This window comes from Ptychodera flava (assembly GCF_041260155.1).
Source record: "Ptychodera flava strain L36383 chromosome 3 unlocalized genomic scaffold, AS_Pfla_20210202 Scaffold_25__1_contigs__length_14229661_pilon, whole genome shotgun sequence".
In the NCBI taxonomy this organism is placed as follows: Eukaryota; Metazoa; Hemichordata; class Enteropneusta; family Ptychoderidae; genus Ptychodera; species Ptychodera flava.
This window is the reverse complement of record NW_027248279.1, coordinates 6,420,513-6,444,024: the sequence shown is the minus strand read 5'-3', so window position 1 is coordinate 6,444,024 and position 23,512 is coordinate 6,420,513. Positions and strand designations below refer to the sequence as shown.

The 23,512-nt window shown below is 36.4% G+C and overlaps 1 protein-coding gene across 1 annotated transcript in view; it reads right to left on the bottom strand.

The window, feature by feature from the left end:
* The window catches only part of LOC139125229 (uncharacterized), a 496,067-nt gene that overhangs the window by 217,272 nt on the left and 255,283 nt on the right, over nt 1–23,512 (bottom strand). The window lies entirely within an intron of this gene.

The window sequence follows — 23,512 nt, the reverse complement described above, 5'->3', positions numbered from 1 at the left end:
ATCTGTGCATTTATGTACACTTGATTATTGGTATTAATGTTCATGATTAGACTAGAGTGGTTTCAAGTCAATGGTTGTGCAAGAAATTTGATTTTGGAATTTCACCGAAATGTTGATTCACTCTACATTGTAGGCTATGAGGAAACTACAAATAACTCATAGGTTATCTGATCCTAAATTGTTATTCAAAAGTTGTTCGACCTGAAGCTTCCAGTTGTTATTGATGACACTATGCACTATTCTGAATAGTTTGTATTCTGTCAATGTCCTCAAAAAATAAAAAAATGTACATACAGCCACATGAACGTTTGACACAGACCTATACTCAATGTGTTGTCAATGGGAGAATGATGTCAAATAAGTGATCTCCCAAATTGTTATTGAAAGAGTCATTATAGGGGACATTTATACACAATAGAGGAGTTGAATAAGTAGAAATCATGACAACTTAAATCAATGTGGCTGCTTGGATCATCAATAAATTGTTTATTATACCTGAAATTTGCGCCCGGGGGGTGCGCCGAAAATGGAAATGGCAGAAAATGAAAGTGCCAGGAGGTATTTTTTCTTTTTTCAGTATTCCATATTCTTCAATACATGCACATGCATCTTCAGCTTTGATGCATGAAAAAAGGTGACCCTCCCCATAGGCTTGCACAAAATTGTATGACCCTTCAAAAATGCTTGCGCAAAAAATGGTGACCCACACCCGGAAAAACACCGGACCACCCCCCCTGTAATTTCTGTCCAGTCCCTAAGTATACGACAGGCTTGTCATTCTTTTGTATTTGACTGGGGCGGCTTATCACACTGGTCAGCACCACGGCAACAGCTTATCTTAATGAGTGAGCAGTCTGAGTTTTACGGCAACATTCTTTCCCTACCAATCTAAATCCACAGAGCGCAAAGTGATTGTTGTACAAAAACTGTCTGAGTGAGAGGAAAGAAGCCACCAGCAATTCAGTAGTAGTCACAACGATGAATATAAAACGTGTATACTTGATACTAACACTCGGTTCGATGCTGCTGTGCATTATGGTAAGAGTTATAGTGAACAACTTCTCTAATAATTTATTCAATAATTGAACTGCATTGCTTTTTCGGACAAAGGTTGTATCACAAGCAAAAATAATTTTGGGAGCTTAATTATTTACTCGGCAATAGAAAACTAAATGTTGCACCATGTAAGTCTCTGTGAATTCCAAGGCACCAGTTGTTTATTAGCCATGTCAAAGACAGCTGTACACAGGTTGTACGTAGAATTAAGGGCAACAGCCAGTCTCGTATTAGACCATATTTAAGCAAGAAGCTAGCTTGTTAAAGAACCGTACGAATTATTGATGAACTTGTTACAAGTAAGAATGTTTCTCCGTCGAATAATTTTCGAGAAAATGTTTCATACCATGTATCAGATGAGCGCATGTGTTATACATTATTTAAAACTCTGTTAAGTTTACCCAACGGAATTTCGTGCCTTTAGTTTGTAGTTGACTACCTAAAGCTGATGTGCGACAAATCACATGTTCTATTTTTGGCCGAGTATAAATCGTAAACATTAGTAGTTCAGCAGTCAGGATCGGGGTGTATACTTCACAAACAGCTCTGCGTTTTTCGATAAAATCAAAATTTGATTTTGTTGACTTTATACACAGAATGTGAGTTCTTTCTTTCATTTCATCAAAGTTTCCGTCATATGAAAACGCGTAACATACATATTGTATTTCCTTTTTCTGAAGATACATAATTTGTAAACGTTTATGGAAAATCCCCAGTGTCTATATTAACTGACGCTAGAAAGACGTTGGTGGTTCCCAGCGTAATGTCGATGCTGCCGCCATATTGGAATAGTACAAATGGCGAGCTAGGTAGTATGAACGTTACAGATGCGTCGAGAACACTGCTAACTCCGATAAGTAACCTTACAGTAATTCACTATGGGGACGTTGTTAAACTTCGGCTTGATGCAAAGGACGTCAACGGACGCCAACGTGTGCATGGCGGTGATTTCTGGAAAGCATTGCTGACCAACAAGAATAACGGGAAGTGTAGCGTACCAGGCCATGTTGAGACTTGGGCAACGGCACGTATTTTGTCACATATAATGCGAACTGTGTTGGCCAGTCAACGATAGCTATTTCGTTGACGCATAGAAGGAGGCTGTTCGTTTCTTAGAGCGAGACTTCTTACAGCTAGAGGACAAAACCGCGTGGAAAGGCTATTTCGGGACAGGTGCTAAGAGCAATCATACCATGTGCGTGTTACATCGAGAAGGAACTTGGGAAAATAAGTGTGAATACAGGTTCAAAAGAGGTCTTGGAAGAAGTTTATTGCTTTGTGATAAACCAGAGAATCAATCTTGTGCCAACCTTCACCATCTTGTGGCTGTATTTCCTTCTAAAACAGCAGTCGATGTCGCAAGTAAACATAAACATCTATTCGAGAAGTAAGTATGATCCCGAGACATGATTTTAGCATAGAAAGAGTTGATACTGACACTATGTAAGTAAGATAACGTTTTTATGTCGAAAAGAACACGATTTGTGAGGGATGGTAAGCTTCTATAACTAGCGTACGAAGCCCACACATACCACTCCATTGACTTAAAAGTATGCAGAACGTATTATTCGATGTTAAGGATATAGCACTTTCACAATAGGAAAAATTTCGAGAATGAGCGAGAAAGTGACGCTTTCTTGCAATTAGTGAGAATTATTTGTCATTCTCACTGCTACCACTGAGAATTCGAAAATTCTCACCATTAGGCAGAAACGCACTCCTTGGTGAGATAATAGATTCTCACCAGTGAGAATTGAAATTCTCACTATAAGCACTGTGGGCATGGTAATTTTTTGAAGGTGAGAATCAACCAGACTCATTGTTCATTGGTGAGATTCAACCAGACTCGTTCACTGGTGAGAATTAACCACACTTATTCACTGCAGTGAACAACAAGTCTGGCTGATTCTCACAAATGAATGGTGAAGTCTGATTGATTCTCACTAGTGTACAATGAGTATGATACATTCTTACTGTGAAAATAACCATTCTCACTTTGCTTGGTGAGAATTTTCATTCTCACCGGTGGGAATCTGTTTTCTCACCAAGGAGTCCATTTGAGAATAACAAGAAATTCTTATCAATTGCGAGAAAGTGTCACTTTCTCGCTCCAGTCTGGCAACGCTTTGCTAAAGTGTTTGTCAAAATTTGAATTTATTAAACCGTCTTGCAGGTAAGAACACACAATATGTTTTATTATGTCCTCTCTTTGATTAATTTTTCTCGTTTTTAATTTAGATTTCTGAGGATGAATTTGTATTTGTCACGAATAATAGGAATGTTCGTTGTATTCAGTGTGTTTACTTAAGAGTGTGGCAATGGAAGCAATTGATGTATGTTTTGATGACTATAATTCACCTAGAAAAGGCAGAAGTGTTATTAAAAGTGGGTGTTTTACCATTTTGTTTCGTAGAGGACCGAAACTTGTCGCAGGAACTCCGAAGAAAATTCAAATCATTGGTGGGTATTTTGTGTCTGTATGCTTACACATAGAGTGGATTTTGCCTGATAAAATTGCCTCAAGCAAGTTTAGCGTAAAAGGTGGACTTAAGCGATGGATTTGTTAGCGAATTAGTATCTATCCAAATTAGGTCACAATATAGCTATCTTATATAGATATCCTAAAGTTTTAATTTTGTTAACATGCTTACTAAAGCTGTTATGATATTAAAGTACTCTGTTTCTTGATAACTTTTGTGCATCTATTCGGTCTTTCATCAGATAATAATCAAAATAGAGTCACCGAGCAACTCCCGCATTGTTCTTCAGAGACTTTCGGTAAAACATTTCAAGGACATTGGTTCAATGGAACTTGGCATCCAGCGCATTGTAGGACACAGAAGCTTGATGTCACAAAGGTCAAATCTTGTCTTGTTAACAAGAACATTTTTCTCTTTGGAGATTCGACGCTGAGACAATGGTTCGATGAGATATGTCAGCTACTGCAATTAAATGCTACGAAAATAACGTGGGATACACAGTACAGCAATGTGAAACCAAAGGAGCCAAAATACTATGGTCACATTCGGGGGTACGCGAAACGGGAACCAAACATGAGCATTAATTTCTTCTTTCAAGCTCTACCAGTGACGCAAAGTAGATATAAGATTGCAGATTCCATTTTTGCAGGTGACATGATAGACGACCTGACCAACTGCAACGAACTTGTCGTCGTCAGTCTATGGGCACACTTCACTTTTTGGACGCCAGAAACCTTTGCTGAAAAATTATATTATATCAAAATGGCTCTCTTTCGTTTCAAGCAACGTTGCCCAGATAGCGTGGTAGCTGTCAAGGGGGCCCACGTGAGGGAACAATCATCATGGCAGTATCGCATATACAACAGCGACTGGCTGCTTCACCATTTAAATCTGCAATTAAAGGAGACTTTTGATGAAGAATGGATTATGTTTTATGATTCATGGGATCTTAATCTCTCCTACCCTGGCAGAATTTATATTCACATGTCTCCAGATGTCATACGCGAGGAGATACGACTATATCTATCCTACATTTGTCCCGCTGAACTCGAGAATGTGCGGACAATTTAATAATGTAATTTTCATATGTTAGCAGTCTGCTCACATGACGTCTGAATTTTAGAAAGATTACGTCTGGTATCCTACGAGTTACAATACTTATGAAAAGAGAGGTTTTCATATTCGCTGTACACTACCCAGCATTCATTTGCCTTACACTTATACCACTTGTCTTGTATTTTCAGAGGAAAATAATATTCAGATTCTGTCTAAAATCACTTGAATTTAAGCAATGAAGGTTCATTGTACTCAGCCGTCTAAAACATTAGTCTAACAATAAGGGCTTCTTGTTCATTCACTCATCATCAGTAAAAACAACCGCATGTCACCTTTGTGACTTTCATTATGGCTTAGCCCGGTCACAGAACTGACGCCCTGCCCCGCTTTTCTTCATCCTTTCCACTTCATTTCATTTTCTCAAGTCGAAGACCCGAGCCAGCTAGTACTTCTGCACTCAGTTAGTTTTATTGGGAACTTATTATAGTCATAAAGTTGTCAGTTCAAAGTGCGCCAATAAAGGTTTGTAAATTTTCTTGCTTTGAGTTCAAACGTATTCACGAAAAAGTTAAGACTGTTGCGCTAATGCTTAAAAATGTGTCTTAAAGCCACGTTCTTATGATAGCCTATCGACGAACCAAAGGTGTCATGCGTAACTTTAACGTCGCTTCGCCTACAGCCAGACTCTTCAATGGACCCATTAAGAACCTGATAAAGTGATGTAGTGACCGTCCATGGGGTTGCGCTATGAATCAAAGACCAGAGAATCGCCTGGTTCAAAGGTTTGCACCATTGTGTGTGACCGAACAAACATGTATTCACAAATCAGGGTAGAACGTGCCTCGGGGAACATGCAACAGGACTCTCAAATTTTTAACAATTCATATATGATATGCAACTATGTGCGGATTTATTATAAAGCTCTTGTAGTGAGGAAAATTCTCATCAGCATAGTTGTTTTCAAAATTGAAAATTTTATTTCCTAGTTAAATATAAGTTAGGCGTGGCGGCCACTTTGAATTTCGAAGATCGGTAAATGTTAGTCAATTTGTTTCTCCAAATCTTAACGTCACACGGTGACCCTTGCTTGAGTTTTATTCTTCAGTTGGTGATGCAATGGTTGAAATTTTCATTCAGAAAGTTTCTAAAATTTAATTCTTTCCCTTTGGAGGCCCATTCCACCTTAAAATATTCCAGCTGACGAGTGAAACTGGTTCCCATGAGAGTTAACTTTAAAGTGACTTGATACAATAATCAGATCATAATCGTTGCAATCGACATTTAAAAAAAACGACATCTGTCAGACAAAGATGGGAATCAGTCATCGTTGTATAGATGTTACTCTTTCATCATTGAAAATCACTAGCACAAGTCATAATTATATAGATTAGAACTCTCTCACTATTCAAAGTTGGTACACATACTAAAGCTTGTCGAGACATGTGTCTACTTTGGGTGTGGCTTGACGCCAGGTTTCGAAGTGTTTGTTTTTACTGCTTTCATAGGCACCTCAAAGTGAACTGTTGCGCCCTGCTATGCTGAACGGCTCAGCAATGTTAAGGCAGCCATCTTGACAACCAGAACCATATTAAATCATTTCAAATTGAAAAACAATATTTAATCCATTTTTGTCAAATGAATTAAGAATGCGCGATGGTAACCATCGATACCCACTACGAATTGATACGTAAGTTCACAGTCACAATAGAGTGCTGCTTTATCGAATCACGGTCCAGGGAGACCGTGGTCGAACGAACCTTTGCATTCTGATCCACATATGCATTTAGCATCCCTCAAATTAAGATAAGTACTGGTCATGCGCCTTCCTTTATTTGAATGATTAAAATGAAAACGATGCAATGTATTTACTTTTTATGCCTCTTAGCTCTAAGACATCAAAAATTGTGCATTCTACTAAATGCAGGCCAGTTCTTCTACACTGACAAGTGCTATCCTAGGTCAACTTCAACAATTATTATATAGCAGAACACCGTCCAAAGTTGTCAACTGCCGATAGCCCTATGGCAGGATCAGGACTTTTCTCAGAGGCATGACGTCATGCATTGGCCGTTAATATATAGATGACACAATATGACCGCGAAATGTCTTCTCAGCCGTTGGCTAATGATGTAATGTAGTACATCAGAATATAGGCATTTTATTTAGGATTGGTGTATTTCATGGTATCAGGAAACTTGGTACATTGAATTTTGGCACGAAATTTTGAACATAAATATGTCGCTCCATATTGAATATACCAAACCAACAATCAAACTCAAATCAAATATGTTTCGAAATCTTTACCTTTAACTTAAAGCTATGCAGTGAAATCGTTCTATTTGAAAATACTATTGCATAGCTATGGTTTTTTAAAAGGCTATCTCAATTTAAAAATAAATTGCTCAATATCATGCCTAATCGGTTCCCACCGCTATCCTAATAATGAAGCTTTATCGCGAATTTACATGTGGACGGAATGAACAAATTGTTCACATTTATCTGTGCAATAATCATTGAAAATGATTATGAACAGATAAACACGCCTTTTCGAATCACTCTCTCTCATTAAAACAATTGATGTTTGTCCAACATTGAATCAATAAGAATTGACCTATGATAACTCTGTCATAGAACTAGAATATGAAATTTAAAACAAAAATAATGCAAAAAAGTCAAACAACGCAATTCACTGAATCGAAAGCTGGTCTGCGTGTTTGTCAATGTCACTTTAATGAGTGTAACGCGTGGTTGCTACTTTCATGAATTATTTACGTTCCTGGTCGACATATTGTGGAACCTACTTGTATCTTTTAGCCGTCAAATATTTGACTACATAGGTAAACATTTTACCAATAAATTAGTTACATATGACATAAAACTGGTCCAATAATCATTTCCATTCAAGGTAATACATTACCAGGTCTATGGGACATTTGTGATTTACAAATTTAAGTAGGACCATCCTAAACCACTGATACTAGTGGTGGTACCAGGTGTCCGGAATGGGTAAGCGTACCCTGCTAGCATGCTATACCCGTCAGGATTGGTTCCAAAAATGTCTAAATATTGTATGAAAAGATACAGGATATGAATCACTGTAATAAGTCAAAGCCGGGAATGCTGTCGTTAATCATTTGAGTGACCGAGGTGTCATATTTGGCCACAATGTCGTCATATCGGCCGTAGAACTAACGAGTCTTTTTGTTGTGTATCCTTGTCTCAGTAATTTTGATGCCAATGAGCTGTGTCTCAGTTGAAAAATCAGTGTAGGAATCACAAGCCCTACAATACCTGAGAAGTTGAGACACGTACACACCATAAGCAGGTGCAGACGGAATATTACTTGACAAGTGGGGATAATTTATGATTTCAAAATCGAAATCATCCCTTTCGTCATACAGCTTAGTGTGTAGCCCGTTAGTACATCAAGATATGAAGCAGAGTTCCTACCCTCTGTTGTTTCTTTGATTTCCAACTCACCAGGGTAAATATGATGTAAGTAATGTCTGGATTGTCTAGACTAATCAGATCATCAATATATCTGTGCGTGTTGTTAAAACGCCTTGCAAGTTTTTTAGACCCTGCTTTGTAGAGAGATTGTAGGAGCTCTGCTTCATATGAATACAGAAATAAGTCTGCAAGAAGGGGTGCACAATTTGTACCCATTGGTATGCCAATAGATTGTTGAAATGTCATATACCGCCAAACTTAACAAATATGTTGTCGATTAAGAAATTAAGCATTTAATAATTTCTCCATATGTGTATTTGTGCTGGGCATCCATGTTGTTACTGAAATCACCTGACCTATGTTTGATGGTAATGTATTGGTACCTTCTACTGCCATATTTATGCAGGTAAGCTTGTTTAACAAGAGATGACAGCCTTGTTTTAAGTTTATCGTGGGGAATTGTGGTGTATAATGTGGAAAAGTCAAATGTTCGGATTGAGCTGAACTTCTTTTTCTTGACTTTTAAATCAAGCAAAAATTCCTTCGAATTTTTAGTATCCTCATTTGATTCAACCCACTTGTTTCATACACTTGTAACAATATCGAAAAAGACCATTTTGATGGTTGTTAAAATTATAGTCAATAATTGTGACAGATGTTTGGTAGTGCAATTGCTTGATCCTGCAATAAAACGTTGTTTGTAAGGGTTCTTGTGCAGTTTAGGTATCCAATACAACATAGGCAGTTTTTTGTCCTTCTCTTTCAAAGGAATGCCAAATTCATTGAGCACAGATGAATGATTGAAAAAATGTCTTCATCAGTGAGGGAGGAAAGAGTGTAGGTTGTATTACTCTTATCTGAATGAAGATTTAATTCATCTATTATACACTGGATATAATAATTCCTACAGACAAAGATAATGTTGTTTGAAGCTTTGTCTGCAGGAACTACAACATCGAGGCATGCTTTGACAGATGGGTCATCTAATACTGAGGAAGTATTTACACATTTACTGTGAGAACGGAAATGTGAAATACGTGATTTTAATTTATCTTTGACTTTGCTCAGCCAGTCAGAGAGGCATTCCACATCAACTTCCTCAACTGCAGCCCACTTTCTTGCATATTTTTAGCTCCTAATAGTCCTAATGTTCATCTATTTTTTCTGATGTAATGCTTTTCAAAAATAGCGTACAGAGGTGGTTTTTTTATTTTGACAACATCTTTCTTGTTTCCTAATTCTTAAATCTTTCAGCTAGTAAAAAGTTCATCAAGTAAACGATTTCAAGTTGATTTGGATAAAAGTATGATTCCTTGATTTTGGTTTGATCACATTAATGTCGATAAGAATGAACACTTGACATTAGTTCCTATCAACCACACCAGTCTGTCAGTGCGTCAATATAACCAGGATCTTGTACAACTAAAATCCCCTTCCCTACATTAATTGGTCTTTGGAAACACTATACATCAGTGAAAAGTCCCTAACCAAGTAGTCCTAGATATTGAATCCAAAAAATCTATGACAGTATGGCTGGTTCGATAGGATGTTTGTACTTGCTGCCGATAGACTGACTCTTGGTTTCGAAAATGTCTTTCCTCACCGTATGTCAAGCCGTTGTAACCAGACTGCAACATACTCTGTCTGTCTGCCTGTCTGCAAGAGAGAGAGAGAGAGAGAGAGAGAGAGAGAGAGAGAGAGAGAGAGAGAGAGAGAGAGAGAGAGAGAGAGAGAGAGAGAGAGAGAGAGACTGACAACTGATGTCTGACAGAGACAGGCAGACAGACAGACTGACAGGCAGGCAGGCAGACAGACACAGAAAGACAGAGACAGACAGAACCATATACCTTTGAAAATATATCTAACGGGATGCACAAGTACTGTACTGGAGCAGAGTCGCTTAAAATTAACAATTTTACTGACCTGATATTTTCAGTTTTGGAATGTTAACTGATTACATTATTAAAAGTTGTACTTAAGAATTTTAAAGTCGTCATTTAATTTGATGAATGTTTTTTATCAGTGCTGTGTCTTGTCAACCAAAATAGAGGCAAAAACTCGTCTAACGTAGAGTTTTCCTGGCAGTTTCTCTCACAAATTTTTTCGAGATTTTACCGAAATCTTAATTCTTATAATCATTCATAACTAAAGTAAAATACATTAAATTGACCTCATCAAGATACAACATTGATGTTAGTCTGCTACAGGTACAACCATGGTTCCAAGCACATCCACCACAAAGAGAATGGAAGGTATAGTAAGGAAAACCTGGACGGCTTTGCTCTAAAACTTGTTCGACATTACATTCGTGATCGTAATTGGAATAATCTTGCTGGCCGAATAACATTGATTACCTGTCATGACGTTGCAAACAATTTTAACGCTCCTTAGATTTTGGAGCCGATGAAAATATTTTATATAAAGTTTACAACACTATTACATATCATATTTCAATTAAATGACCAAATATTACTATTTTAAAGGGATTTCTGCTTGTTCAGCAGGTTCAGACAGTTTCGACGTTTTAAAAATTTTACCTGAAATCGCCCCAAGTATAAGACCCTCAATCTTGTCCAAGATTAGCAGCTTTAAAAATTCTTAACAATTTTACGGCATGACAATCACTTTTCCATATAAAGGTGTGAGGTCGAGAGAACATAACTCGTGAAAACTTATTCATGTATGGTGTGTGATGTATGCTAGTCCTGTTGACAAGGGAATCCTCTTCGTGACTCCCAGTCTCGGCCAAGCTTGTAGTCATCAGTCATCAAAATTATTCAGCAATTACAAGTAAACTTGTAAGTGTCAAAGCAGTCTAAGCCTATGTTTTAAAGTGATATTGCAAGGAACAGATAACAATTATGAACCATACCGTCAAAGCAGACACCTGATTTATGAGCACAGGATTCTTATAGATCAGTTACAAATGACAACATGTTACAAAGCAAGTCTACGATCCCACAATGAATTCTAGAGTAAAACCACCTCATTTTAGTATGGTACGTGTAGTAGTATGGTACGTGTAGTTCGTGTCTGTCTGACTTATTTCAAACTAGGACGCCAGATCCAGACAAAAATATAAATGTGACTTGATTTATATCTAAAAAAATAAACTTCAGATTTACTGATAAACTGTTTACCCCATGGCACACACATGAAACAAGCATGACAGGCTTCAAAATGACTGTTACGAAAAGATCACGAGTTCCCAAAAGAATGGAGCCGACATTTTACGCTCACTAAGGTAGCAATTATGTAGAACACGCAGTGTGGTTTTGTTGTCATATCAATCTGAGAAAGCTTGTCTAAAGTTTAAGTCTTGGACAAAGTGCTCAACGAAGCGTTCGTTATAGCTTTCTGTTCCATGTAAGATTTATTTTTCTTAGCACAAAAAGGTATGGATGAGATTGGATCACCCAATGTTCTTGCGAACCCTTGTGAGAAAATTTGAAGTTTGCAAAACATATGTTCGTCTCTGGAACAAACATTGAATTGGCCACAAAGCTACAATTGCAATCCGGAAAGGGATGAGGATCGAAAACGAATGACGTTGAGCATTTAAGTCAAAGATAAAATCTGTTCGGAAATGAAGCGTATTACTTTTTACGAAGCCTCTAGCTTAAAGGTGTATTTTGCGATACTGACCCGATTTATATGGTGTGAGATCAACTGCAAATTTAATGTTGATCGCCACATGCATCTGTTAAAAGCATAGCAATATTAATCACATTGAAAGTAATGACAAAATGAGTAATGATAATGCGTTTTGACAAATTTCCAATCCTTGTTCTCTAAATCGTAACATACATCGCGTAACAGTGGAAGACGTGAGAGCAGTTTCATTATGGAATCCAACTTAAAAAAACAAATTCAGATAAATGTATATGAAATCTTTTGGTTCTCTTTATAATCTAAATGATGTTATTGTCGATGTTGATAGAACACATGCCAATCACTACTTTAAGCTAACAAAGGAAGGTATGTGGCGTTATGCCCTTGATCATGGTAATTGACATGTATAATCTTACGAAGTGCTCGTCGATAATGAAGAGTTTCATTGAAGATGTTAATGGGATGCTTGTCTCTTGGGATAAAGTCAGTAGTTTTTCAGTCGTGGAAAAAGTGACACGCGAAAGGTTTTAAACGTGTGGAAAAAACCGCCTTGAATGTTTAAGTTGATTCAAGAAATTAATATTTTGTATAAGAAAACAAGCTGTCAGTAATACTGGGAGGAAGGGTACTGGCACGGGAGGGAGAAGGACTGTTACCTGTATCCATGACGACAAGTAACTTCTACACGTATGAAATAAACGTGTGTTAACTTTGAAGACTGAATGCCTCTAAGTTGTTCATGTATCCGGAACGACCTCTCGTATACAACACACAAAGGGCGTCATTTTGATTGCACGATACATGTGAATTGAAAATAGGACAATACACAAAATTACAAAGATCTTTACAGCTCTTGGTCTTCAATTTACATGTCAGAAATAATAATTACAATTCACTGTGATACGTTACAAACCTATCATGTGAAATTCTCATGTTCCTTTATTAAGTGTCAAGTATCATTCAAACATATTTACGTCCAAACTTTGAAAATATCCTCGTAGAAGGGAATTAGCTCATTTGTGTTTTATTGGTAATGTGGTGTTTATCTGATTGTTATGCTAGTTGCTTTATAACTTACCTACTTATGGTTCAATTCATTATTTTACTCTTTTCCATTTCCATCTTGTTCATTAAGTTTCGAATTAGGTAAACTGCCTTCGTGGCGTCTGCTAAGATGTCGTTTTGGCATTCCCTCATTAATACGCACTATATTTATGCAAGTGACAAATGCCAAGGACAAACAAACCTTATTCATACAGGCTAGGCTACAATTTAGCGGATTTCATTTTGCTTCACTAACATTTGCAGTCGGAAAGAGACTCACAGACACGCTAACAGACATCGACACGACATTAAAGGGGAAGTAGTATTTTGATAACTGTTTCACAATTTTTTGTTTTAGTGTCAAGTGCAGTTCCGTTTTTCTGTGCCTGAAGTATGTTTAGATATATTGCCTTGAGCTTATCAGGTCAATCTGTAGATGTGTACACTGCATTGTTATAATAATAATAATAATAATAATAATAATAATAATAATAATAATAATAATAATAATAATAATAATAATAATAACAACAACAATAACAATAATAATAATAATAATAATAATAATAATAATAATAATAATAATAATAATAATAATAATTATTATTATTATTATTATTATTATTATTATTATTATTATTATTATTATTATTACAAGTTTAGGGCTATAAGTATTATATAGAAATCTAAAAAACAATTCATTGAAGCTGTGGGACTTCTGAAAAAAAAATGTTGCTACAAAAATGTTGTTACTCCTGAATGGTTGCCATGGAAACATCTCACATTAAAATGAGTGTGATTTTTTTTGGTGTGCTAACCAGAAAACCCCTTATTATTAATTTTTTACATCAATTAATAGTTCTTTAATAGGAATTAGGGAAAAAGTAACATTTTCAATCCCAAAATAGTTACTATGGCAACTCGAAACATTAAAATAAGTCTGACATTTGTGTTCTCTGACCCGAACTTCCCCACTAGGTAATTTTCATATCAATCAAAGTAACTTTACAAGGGATATTAGAAAAACTGAAATTTTCAACACCTAAAATGGTTACCATGGAAACATGGGCAGTGAAATCGATATCATATTTGGTCTTTTCGACCCAAAATACCCTTATGGTGAAATTTTCACGGAAATTGAACCTATTATTATTCGTGTTATTATTTCTATATAATACTTTATTAATTATTATTACAAGTTTAGGGGCTATAAGTATTATATAGAAATCTAAAAACAGTTCATTGAAGCTGTGGGACTTCTGAAAAAAAGGTGTTGTTACTCCTGAATGGTTGCCATGGAAACATCTCACATTAAAATGAGAGTGATTTTTTTGGTGTGCTAACCAGAAAACCCCTTATTATCAATTTTTACATCAATTAATAGTTCTTTAATAGGAATTAGGGAAAAAGTAACATTTTCAATCCCAAAATAGTTACTATGGCAACTCGAAACATTAAAATAAGTCTGACATTTGTGTTCTCTGACCCGAACTTCCCCACTAGATAATTTTCATATCAATCAAAGTAACTTTTCATGGGATATTAGAAAAATACTGTCAAGGACAGTGTGCTCACATTCGGTTTGAATTGGTCCATTCGAGAAATATTTAAACCAGGAAAAACAAGAATGACAAAAGCACATAAAGTCTCCAACTTAGGTACTGGAGGTCATCTAGGAACATGCATATCAACTTCTATAGCAATGGGACAAGCAGATCCTACATACATAAGCGAATGTCAACAACAAAAAATAGACAGAGAAGGTTTGATAAGAAGAAAAGGTGGGAGTGGGTAAAAAAATGTACAAGGGATCTGGTAAAAAAGTAATGCTGCCTCATCAATCTTCTAGACCCTACCCCCTCCTGAATATCAAATGTTCCATCCCTTGGTATTACATAACGCCAGATGACAGGAAATATATTTACAACCTTGGGGAGTTTTTATTTAATACCATGAGTGTTATCATTCTTATGTAAACAGCACTTACAGTAAGTTAGTTACAGATGGTAATATGCCTTCCACTGTGGATGGTGATTACAACATCTGGAATTATCCCGGATCCAAATTTCTCATCAGTTCTTGTATGTCTTAAGTTGCAAAATTGGTCCGCAATGAAAAAATTCACCTTAGCTTTGTTTTCTGGATCAAAATTTACGACAAATTGATACCAAATATGACAAAATTATGTTCACAGCCTTCAAAACTGTCTCGCAACATATCCTGGGTTGGTGTAGGTCATTTAAGGTCACAAACTGAGAAAATTACCTAAAATATACAAATTTGGGGGTTTCCCAACACTTTGAGCAGGAAATGTATCTAATAACATCCCTCGGGACTTTATACCAAATTACAAAGCTATCAAACAAGTAATTTTGAGATCAAGTTTTCTTGACCAAAAATGACAATATTGTCTTAAAAATACAAATTTGTATATTTCAGGACAATTTCCACATATCTAACTATTGTCATCTCTGTACGTCTGTGTACCAAATACAAAAGCTGTCTGTCCAGGGGTTTTAAAAAGAAAATACTGTTCAAGATTTTTTGACCAAAAATGACGAAATTGCTCCAAAATAGTAATTTTCCAAATTTTGTCATAATTTCAACAAATTAGAAGAGTAACACCCTCGCAAAGATCTAACCCAAATTTGAGAGCAATTGGGCTGGCGGTTTCAGAGAAGAAGAATTTTTATTGAAAATGAGAAAAATCACCAAAAAATTCAGTAAAAATACAAAATTAAGGATATCTTCACAATATTCATAAAACTGTATAAGGTTCACCTAAGGTACTTGCACACAAATTTTCAAAGCAATCAAAACAGCGGTTCTTGAGATATTAATTCTTGACCATTTTCACATTTTGTAAGCTCATTTGCATAATTTTGGCAATGCAGACTTCATTTGAACAAAATCTCATCTATAGCCCAGGATGCATCCACAAACCAAATACAAAGCTGAAATGTGCAGCGGTTTGCGTGTTTTTGATGTTGACGGACATACTGTACGTACATACATACATACATACATACATACACACATACATACAGACGCCATCGACTTCAGCTTATACGATAAACTCACATTGTATAACCAAATGTGAGCTAAAAAAACTGAAATTTTCAACAGCTAAAATGGTTAGCATGGAAACATGGGGCAGTGAAATCGATACCATATTTGGTCTTTTCGACCCAAAATACCCTTATGGTGAAATTTTCACGGAAATTGAACCTATTATTATTCGTGTTATTATTTCTATATAACACTTTATTAATTATTATTATTATTATTAATTTTTATTTAAAATCGATAACTCCATGGTTGAAACACCTCTTTTCATGGAAAAACTTGAAAATTTAAAAAACACAGAAGTTCAAACAGCAAGAAATAAAATATTGTCGACGAAGTTGATCACAGTCCACAATAAAATTCAAATGTAAGCAGTAACATTGCATTTTAGACATACAGAGCTTGTGTAAGCAAACCTACAAGCGGCTTTTCAACATGGTGATGGAGGAGAGCACGAACTTAAAATTGGCATAGAAAACAAAAATAGAGAGAAAGATCATGAAAACTTAAAAACCTTTACAGTTGTGGTATTTGCCTCTTCACTACCAGTAATACAGTCTGGTAGATAATTTTATGTGACCAGAGTGTCATTTACAAAGTTATATGGAAAATGCCATAACGAAAAACACTCTTTAAAGTCTGTCTGGCTAACCGGAACTGGACTGTGACTGTTTCACTGCCTGATGAGGTCAGCTCAAACATTACGTTTATCCGGTATGTAATGCATTCTGTTATTAATAAGCTTTACTGATTTTGTGGGATTTCCGAAGAATCCGAGGAATGGACTACTTTTATGTTCAGCCGGTCAAGTTTAAAAATGACATGGGTTTAACGCCATATTGGATAACTTTGCTCTATTGGCTCGTATATCCTTTGGGTGTAAGTACCGCGTCGTGGTTGTCGTTCATCGCCGGTCGACTTTACCATCAAACTTACCTCAATATTTAGATATTCGCTTATTGCCATTGGAGAACGTTATTTGAAACGCAACAGCCCTCGTTTTTCAGGCCCTTACATTGCCTCGCTCTGGGCCGGTTCACTACTTCTGGTGGACTATAAAACGGTGAACAGCAAATGTAGTAGAGTTTAATCGGACTAATGACCTCACTACTCGATGTTGTGTGCTGAAAATTTCTTTAGTACAGATTTATGAAGAACGACGAACATATTTTGGAAAGGTAACTTTGACGTTCTTCGACGTGCATCAATTGTCCGTTGAACTTTAAAACAATGGGAAATTAACCTACCTGTTGACAGTCACCATTTCGCAGGTACGTCAAAACTTAACATTTCATTAACATGTATATATCCTTTGTGATGGCGGCCTTGTACGCCTAGTCTGTGTCAGTAAACACCTCCTTGTTCCTTCTTGAAGCTCATTGAACAACCCGTGACGCATTTCCTTTTAACTCGTTTGATTTTCCTAGGCACCATTGCCTGCAAGGATGTCTCTCCTGATTAATTAAAACAAGAACTATTGGAAAATTATTTGGAAATGTTATTCTACTGAGGCTTGCAATATGTTATACTATTAACAACGGGCGCCAAAGTTACAGTTTAACTTTTCAACGGTGACCCCTTATATTTATTCTTCCAAAAGGGAAAGATTTGAAGTTTCCTTAAGTTCAGAAGAGTTTGAGTGAAAGTTTTTTGATTTTAAGGTGCGTACTCGCTGAATGATGACACTTCCATTGCGTCATAAAAGGGTGTATAAAGTAAAAACCACAAGGAAATAATGGAATGTTAATATGAAGGCAGTTTATCGTACATAAAGGCCAATGATCGTAGTGACAGTTGATACTAGTGCAGCTATTAATTAAATCACCAGAATCTTAATTATGGGTCAATTTGGATACAAAACGGATACACAAAATATTGGCGGTAGATGCACAAAGATGTATGAAATAAACATACTGTAACTTTGAAGATCGATAGCCACCACTATGCTCATGTCACCCAACGACCTCTCGCATAGCTCCTGATTGAAGACAATTGTTAACTGTAAGAATCATTTACTTTAAGATCAGTTTAGTTCAGTGTGAAGAGAAATTCAATTGACTCGGATATATTTTTGTAATCAGAGCCACTATTCAACATCAAATAAAATTCACGATGATTTCAAGATAATTTCGTTCAGTTCAATGTAAAAACGAATGCATTTACCACTGCCATTTTTATTTGACATAATCAACCGTGCCATACAACAAATGAAATATTACGTAGTCATTCAATATGGGGTGGAACATAAAGTAAATATGAGATTACGACCGTACATCATATGTAATTTCTTTTTGTGCAGCCTTGAATTATAATCAAAGTTCTACCGCAGACAGCATGTCGACACAAAATATAAAGCAACATTGGATTTTATCCTGGTGTAAGGCATCAAAAATATTCACCCTGGTTGTGGGCGTGGTGCTTGGAGCTCTTATTCAAGAAATGGTACGTGTCCGACAACACACAAACACCTACACACACCTACACACACACACACACACACACACATATATATATATATATATATATATATATATATATATATATATATATATATATATATATATATATATATATATATATATATATTATTCATATTTTTATCTATTAATATTAGTTGTCCTTTACTTGGATCTTTTAGTTAATGTGATGAGAAAGAGTTTATAAATCCGTAATGATTTTCTTTTTAGTTTCGACATTTGCAATTCTGTGACAGCGTGCTTGGCATGGTTGGCGTTTAACACAAGCATAATATACAAGAGAGATAGATCTGGACATTGATAGCGCCCTCTTCGCAGATAAAAGCGATGTGTTAAAAACGAAAAATAAACACCACAGCGCAAAATGAATTATACTTTTACCGATAATTTCGGCTTGCATATTATGACCTAGCAACCGTCATATTGTAAGAGCATGAGAGTATTTCGTTACAGCGTTAAAACTTCAAGATTTTAGATAGCACAGAAAAATTCTAGCAACAGTCTGATTTTGTAGCCAGAGGGCGCAGTATCATCACAAAAACGGTTCCGTATACTCGTTGAAGATATCCACAACAATCATCTGCTGATTAAAGGAACTCTTTAAAAGTGTTTTTAAAGTGAAATGTATATGTTTAGCATACTTTCGACACGATGGAACTATAATTACAAGAATCTCTGTCGCAAAGTCGAATTTGAAAATTGAAACATATTCAATATCGTAATTGTAAAAGTCAGGTGAGGATGAAAATTTATATGAAAAGATATCATAATTAAGTTAAATTATTGAGGACTAAAATCCTGTTGTAACTAGGCAGTGCATTTTTAGAGTGGTCTTATTATCATACAGTGCGTTAATCTCAATGTAATTTCATTTGCATGATTTTTTCCTTCAGTCTTTGTTCACCCAACCAACACCAACTCTCACCGACGGTTTAGTTCAACAGTGCCATAATGAAATCGTAACGCTTCACGAAGAACTTGTTGCAAGTAAACATTTTGACCAAAAGGATAACTCGACAGATAACTCTAAAAATAATAAACCTTTCATAACTCACACGACCAGTCTTTGTCTAACATCAGCAGAAAGCATGAGGTGCGTAAGAGTTAAGATTACTTATACCACTCCAGGTCATGTGACCTATTGTTCTTGCCATCCATTTATCCTGAAACACGACTGACACCTATTGTTCTTATGCAAAATAAGTAATCAGTCATACTTTTATTCATATGTAAATAAGTAATCACCACACTTTAATGAAAGAAAATCATTATCATATCAATAAAAGTGTAGTGATTACTTATTTAAATATGAAAAAAACTATGACTGATTACTAATTTGCAAGAGAACAATAGGTCAAGTCGAGATGTCTAAAGCATTCACACACATTCAATAACAAAATGAAGACATTTTTTTCAACTGATATGTTATAGCATCACAAATTATAATTCAATTTTAACTTTCTTTGAACCATGCTCAATGTAAGCAACATGATTTGTTGATGAAGGCTGTCCTCTTCTTTAGATTCGGCGTCTTCTTGGGTTGGACCAATCTTGTCTGTTTTGTTACATTGTTTTGTCGTCACTTGAGAAACTGGTTTACTTACAGATTCCTCTGATTTAACACTAGATGGAGGTGGTAGTAATATATTCGACACATGCTTTTGTTGTGCAGTAGACATACATTTGAGGCGCGTAAACCGTCATCTGATCTGTGACCTGTTTGTTCTTTGATAAGCTGCTCATCAAATCCCTGATGGTACAGAGATGTTGCTGCATTCATCTGAAATTATCAAACACAAGACATATGTGACAAATATCATGGAAATAAGTACAGCCTTTTTGTAACGTTGTGGAATAGTCGAAAGAAATTCTGTGATACTGCCGCACACACAACAAATTGTTTTGGTCAATGAATTTAATTTTATAACTTTACAGAATTCGTTTTGTGTATAAATATTTTAGTAAAAGAATAAATTACCTTGCCAGAATATCCAGTGTGCTGGCAGTCTGGCCAAGCCATCTTGCACATTTGCTTTGTGTAAAGACGTATATTTTCTGGCAGGAGAACTTGATTATCCCTTGGCAAGGGTCATCGATAGTACAATCCCGTCCGGTGTTATCATCGCCAAGTACTTTTTTATAAGTTGAAGTACACATCGTGGATTTTATGCGCTCCGTAGTAGCGGCTGCTCTTGTAGGGCAGTTTGCCGTGTAAAATCCACTTTGGTTGTTTTTACATGGCCGTCCATGGAACTCTAGGTAGTCTCTTGGGTCATCAGATCAGACAAGTTGACAAGTCCATCTTGACCAGTCGAAAACACGAAAATGGTATTGAAAGCCTGATGCATCCACGAGGCAATCACATGCATCAACAGATTGAATGCCTTCTCCCTAGCCAATAGCCAACAAGATATAGTAAGGCAAACCATTTTATCTAACCAATCAGACTAAAACAGTTTCCTTCTACACAGGTGCATTATACCACTCTATAGCCCTTATTCAAATGCAGATTTGCAGTTGACCAGAGCCCTTGTCCTACTTGTCTGGGATAGGTCATTCTCCCAAACTCGCATGCCAGGTGCATAATGACCTCTGTGAACCTTTCGACGTACAATGGCTCACTCCATTCCATTGTGGATATTCAAATCAAAAGTAGACGATTTATTGACAGTAATGTTCAAATTTTAGAGAAGATTGGCCTGTTTTTCGTGTATAAGTCGTTAATCGCACCTCGTAGGTGAGCTGTTACAGTTGTAATCACCACACTTATGGTCAGGAACTTGTAAACATCACTCGGCCTTCGGCCTCGTGATGTTTACAAGTTCCTGACCATAAGTGTGGTGATTACAACTGTAACAGCACACCTACTCGTGCAATTAACTATACTAACATGCTGTTGGTCATTTAACGTGTCATAAGGGCAAGTAAACTGCGTATGATGTTTGCATATTCCGTATGAAAATTATTTCATATGTAAAAGCTTGTAGAAATTATATTACGAACGCATGTACTATTACGTATTAAATTGTCATTTTTGTCGTTTTTTTAATGTAAATGTTTGGCTATCGACGCAAAATGATTATGACACAACACTGCTGTATAGCAAACCAACAACGACAACAACAACAACAACAACAACAGCAACAACAACAACAACAAGTGAACACGATTTTAGAGTCAGCAGTATAATAGAAACACGTAGATATAGACTGGATAAGATATGTAGCAGTAAGATGCACTTAATCAATAACACTATTGGAACTAACTTCGGATAATTGGAAATTGTAGTATCTACTTTTTTCTGTTTTTGCAATGCACTTGTTTTTAGGGTAATTTGCATCATTGCGACTTTTAGCAATAAGGCATCTGATACATTTGATAAATTAAACATGGGGCCCGGGGGCACCGACGTCCTTTGTGCCTCCTTACTGTTTATTATTTGCCATAAATTTGAAATCTGGCAAAAAGTCAAATTGTTTGGACATAAATGAAAGTTAATGTGAAAGTGAATCAAGAATAAGAGATGGAACTCAATAGGATCAACAATATCTAAAACAGGAAACGGTGAACTTATATGATACAGAAGGGGGAGAAAATTTAGCCACAAACTATTGTAATATAATGGACAATGGCTAATCTAAACCAAATTACTTAACTGGATTGTTGGCATTGATTACACATGTATTAATTGTCCATCAAATAGAAAATAATTTGGGCCATTGACTAAAAAACATTTGCTTGTTACACTCACCACACTTGTACTTAGTATTTGGAGTGTACACCTAACTACAATACAATGATAAAAAGTTTGGACTCTGAAGGTCAACAGTGCATCTTTAATATATGAGACTAAATAAGCTTACCCCTCAAGTATGTATAGGCCAAAAACAATATTTAATTTGAATTATGTAGTGCAGGGAAGGACATAGAATATGGTGAAAAGCAAACTAAATATAAAAACTGAATATACAATTATATGGAAATGTTGTTTTACAGTCATGAGTATCTAGTGTGTGCCGAGAGACATATTAAAATTGGACAGTATCATCCTGACCAGAGTTTGTCTGAGTGGTTGTTTCCTTCTGATTTTCTGACACGGTGGTAGGTACAAAATATTATGTTATTCACCATAGTTAAGCAACATAGCTTGCATTTTGTTCACAGTAGAACTGAGTTTTACATGTAAGATAACTTTCTCATAAACTGTAAATTCTGGCTTGTGGCAGCTCAAACGTCGCAATACTACATTTTTTGATATGATATGGAGTGACTTGCACACATATGCAATATGCATGCAGTGACAGTCGATATATTCATAGTAAGAGTCTACTACATTCAAGCATAGTGATGTTGACAACTACATGCATGCCAGTGCACGATTTCAAAGTAGCCAGGAGGAAATTCTAATAGTCTTTTAGTGGAAATAGGCCCTATAGGTATTAAACCACAGTGAAACAAACAACATTAGTTATCGTGACCTTGCTTAAGTGCAATCTCGGATCATTTATGATCTGATAATCATGCCAAATTACCATGTCGGATTATGCCGTGATTCTGAAGTGCGCGTAAATCGGTCAACATAAGCACACATAGACTCTCGCCAGTCGCTTGTACTGCTTGGTCTCGCGTAGCTTTCGGTATTTATACAAGCTCGTGCCTTCGGCACTCGACCTTGCGCCTTCGGCGCTCGATCGCCTACGTTGGATTACTACCGCAAGTGACTCCGGATCCGGTCAAAAGAAGGCACGAGGACTGTCGACAGTCTAAAGCACACACTGTCTTCAACAATGATGCTTCGGCGCTCGATCGCCTACGTTGGATTACTACCGCAAGTGACTCCGGATCCGGTCAAAAGAAGGCACGAGGACTGTCGACAGTCTAAAGCACACACTGTCTTCAACAATGATGTCAAAATCAATGCACAACTGTCGAAATTACCCAAAATAAGCAACAGAAAACTTAAAAGTTATCGCTGTGTCGAAAGGACAGTACATCAACATAAAAACGACGCTAGTTTGTCATTGACATGGAGGTAGAAGGACAGAGCGAATTCTCTCGCTCTCACCAGCTATTACTAACGGGCCGCCGTGGGATTGCCTCGCTAAAGCAATGGATTCGCCGGTAACGAAGGAGCGTTTCGTGCCAAAAAAATACATGACAGCAACAAAAATACAATCACCGTGAACTTCATATTTACAAAACATCATCAAATAAATGCTAAAAGCTTCAAAACGTCAAAATTCGCACAAGACCGAGAAACAAGACAGCGTC